Here is a 3948-nt window from a genome sequence, read left to right on the forward strand (position 1 = left end):
TTCCTCCCTTTCTCTCTCTCTCTCTCTCTCTCTCTCTCTCTCTCTCTGAGAGAAATTTTTGTTGTAGGACACATGCACTCACCAGAGACAGAGAGACAGAAAGCGAGAAAGGATTGCCATGTCGCAATCCCTCAATCCCTTCTTTCTTCATTTTCCTCTTGGGATCTGGGCACACACACATAGGCACCCTGGAAGAGTTTTAAGTCACCGAGTCACTGGGTCCAGGACTCCATCTGCAGTTGACTACGTAGGAGTCCGGGCATGTAAACACTACACCATCTGCTGGTCTCTCCCAATGATTTTCTAGACCCTGGGTGGGGAGCTCTCAATTATTTGCATGATTGTGTGAATGGCATATGCTTTGGGAAATACTTTATAACTCTAGTTTGTTTAATTGACTTCATGTTAAAAGTTAAGTATATGCTAAAAGAAAACACTATATTTCATGTAACCTAAGTTATTTAAAAATATTCATATATGGGACGAGCAGTTAGCGCAATGGCTATGTTGCTGGACTCCCACGTAGTCGACCACGGTTTGCGTCCCAGACCTGGTGGCTTAAACTCACACCGGGCATGTGTGCGTGCATTCCTAAGATCCTGAGAGAAGAATGGAGGAGAAGGGATTGCGGCATGGCCATCCCCCCTGGGGGTTGATTTCTCGCTTTCTATTTCTCTGTCTCTCTCTCTCTCTCTCTGTCTGGCGAGCGCACGTGCCCTATAGCAAAAACCTCAAAAAAAAATTCATACACACACACACACACACACACACACACACACACACAAACTAGGGCAAAAATCAAAATATTAACAGTTTAACTCTAGGTAGTTGCTTTGTATGTAACTTTTTCTTATTATTGTTTTTATAGTTTTCTGTACATTTCAGCAGAATTACTTTGTTTTCAGCATAAGAATAAATAGGTTAAGGGGCAAAAAGGGAGACAGGCAAGAAACTTTTTATTGGCTCCAAGTTTCATGAAATGGGAAAAGGATATAATATTTATAATTTTTTAAAGAACTATTTATTTGCAAACTATGCCTCAGAAAAGGGACTGATAACCAAAATATACAGGGAATTCAAGCAGTTCACCCCTCCCTCCCAAAAAATCAATCCAATTAAAAGATGGGCAAATGAGCTGAACAGACAACTTTAAGGAAGACTTACACACAGCCAAAAAGCATGTGAAAAAATGTTCAACATCCTTTATTATGAGGGATATGCAAATAAAAACCATAATGAGATACCACCTAACCCCAGTCAGAATGGCTAAGATTTAAAAAATAAAGAATGACAAGTGCTGACAAGGTTGTGGAGAAAAGGGAACTCTACTACACTGTGGGTAAGAATGTAAATTTGTGTAGGCACTGTGGAGAAAACAGAGATTCCTCAAAGACCTACAAAAAGAACTACCATATGGTCCATCAATTCCACCCCTGGGTATCTACCCAAAGGATAGAAGTACACTCAGCCAGAAAAGCATTTCATGGAACCAACCCAAATGCCCATGAACAGAAAAATGGATTGAAAAAGTGTGCACTTCAGAATAATACTTAGCCATAAAAAACAATGAGACTTTATCTTTTGATAGAAAGTGGATAAATATGGAAGATTTACTGTTACATGAAGCAAGCCAGACTATGAAAGAGAGGCATTATGTGTCCCCACTCAATATATACTATATACTGAATGTCTGCACTTGATGGTAGAAACTGAAATATTGGCTAGTGTAAAGGCATGAAGAACAACTGTGGGTACTAGAGACAGTGTGGAAGGAGGGTGGAAAATGTTAGAGGGTGAGAGAGAGGGAATCAAGGGGTAAAAAAATAAAAGAAGCAAGACATTTAAGAAACATCAAATGGAAAATTATCTGTTGAAGATAGTATGTATGGTAATATCTTTGATTGAGCCAATATACAGTGTATCCCAGAGGGAAAATTCATTTTGTATGCTCTAGTGATATACAGTGAATGAACATTAAAAAAATTAAAAAATAATTATTTATTTAATTTTATTGATTTTCATTATCACTCTGTAATTTGCTACAGGGCATGCACACTTACCAGAGAAAGAAAGAGAGAGGGAAAGCAAGAAAGCAAGTTGCCAGGTTCAGGATTCAAATCGCTGGCCATGTGGGAATCCAACACCTTTACCACTATGCCACCTACTGGCCCATATTTTTAATTTTTTTTTTTTTGAGAGATTTTTGCTATAGGGCACGTACGCTCACCAGACAGACAGAGAGAGACAGAGAGACAGAAAGCAGGAAATCACCCCCCGGGGGGGTGGCCATGCCGCAATCCCTTCTCCTCCATTCTCCTCTTGGGATCTTGGGCACGCACACACACGCGCCCGGTGTGAGTTTAAGCCACCGGGCCTGGGACTCGAACCGCGGTTGACTACGTGGGAGTCCAGCAACATAGCCATTATGCTAACTGCTGGTCCCTTTTTAATTTTTTAAACAAAAAATTTAAAGTACCATATACCTTCTAATCTTAGCTAGTTTAAAATAAGGATATATAATTAATGGAAGAATGTATTCCAGAATGTTCTTAGTTATTGTCTTTGCATAATAAGTTTATGTGTAATTTTTTTCTTATTGATTAAGCCCTTATATACGTTCCAAAGATTTTTACAATGCATATGTATTAATTTTATGACTTTAAAAGTCATAAAATTCGTTTCCTCAAGAAAGCAATTCTGGAACTGTATAATGTAAAGGGGAAAATGATTTATCTAAAGTTTGCCATATTATTCCTGAGAAATAATCCATTCAGGCCCAGCCACAGTGGCACATGCTGTTAAGATGATATGCTCCACAAGCTGGGACCACAAGTACCTGGATCCAACCAAAAGACTTAGCATGGTAGCCTGCACCTGTGGTCTCAAAGAGTTGGAGGCTGAGGCAGGAGGACAGTAAGCTGAAGCCCTGGGCCTGAGCCATACAACAAGACCCAATCTGAAAGAGAAGGGCATGGTGGTAACTTATGCTGGCCCCAAAGCTGGTGGGAGTTTTTTGTGTCCTTCAATCTTAGTGCATGTTCTACCATATCAAAGCTAGGTAAGTGATTCTGTTTAATACTGCAAACAATCAAGTTTTTATTTGGTTTGAATGTGACATTCAAATATTAGCTCTCCTCCTACTAGCATCAGGTCTTTATTACAGAGGAACAGATTTCCAGTTTTACCCAAGGTTTACTCTGGGGGCAAAGTCTGCTTTGTGTTTCCCATAATGCATCCCCTCTTCTCCTTAGGTGTAAATTAGACTATATTAGCCAGCACTCCTTGCAGTTAGGTGTGGACATGTGACTGAATTCTAACAGGTGACACCAGAGTGGAAATGAGGAGCATATTTTCCAGGCCTGGCCCATAAACCTCCTCCCTCCCCACTCCCATCTTCCTCCCCACCCCCCAAAGGTGATTAGCCATTCTCTCTTCCCTCCATCTGTAAGTAAGGTTGCTGACATCTATAATGACTTGGGAAGTTACATATTGAACACAGAAGAGCTTCCCTCAGCCTAGGTTCCTGAAGGATCACGTGAAGCAGAGCATTCTCACTCCCCTAGCCAATTTGTATTTGTATAAGAAACAAACATCTCTTGTGTTAAGCTTCAGAAAATTTAAGTTTATATATTTCTTTCATGAGAATGAGAGACAGAGAAAGAAAAGTGCCCTCAATATGATCTTGCACCACGATTCTGCCCAACCTTCCTAGTCAGTTAGGATTAAGGTCATGCATGCACTCTTCATATATAGGTTGATGGGAAACTAAACTTTTGATCTTCCATATGGATATAGCATCACTCAAGCACATTACCACAGTATCACCAAACTGCCGAAGTCTCAGAAATTTTAGATTTGTGAACAGCCCTTAGAGTTATTTCAATTTTTTATATCAGATCACACATTTTTCATGCCCTGAGCAGTGGAAGACATATATTGGATTGTTGT

The 3948-nt window shown here is 39.9% G+C and overlaps 1 pseudogene; it reads right to left on the reverse strand.

Moving 5' to 3' along the window:
* The window catches only part of LOC102476051 (28S ribosomal protein S18b, mitochondrial pseudogene), a 3981-nt pseudogene extending 1040 nt beyond the window's left edge, over positions 1-2941 (reverse strand).
* Between the last annotated feature and the right edge of the window lie 1007 nt (positions 2942-3948).

The sequence above is a fragment of the Tupaia chinensis genome, unplaced genomic scaffold (assembly GCF_000334495.1).
Source record: "Tupaia chinensis unplaced genomic scaffold, TupChi_1.0 Scaffold000320_2, whole genome shotgun sequence".
Classification (NCBI taxonomy): Eukaryota; Metazoa; Chordata; class Mammalia; order Scandentia; family Tupaiidae; genus Tupaia; species Tupaia belangeri.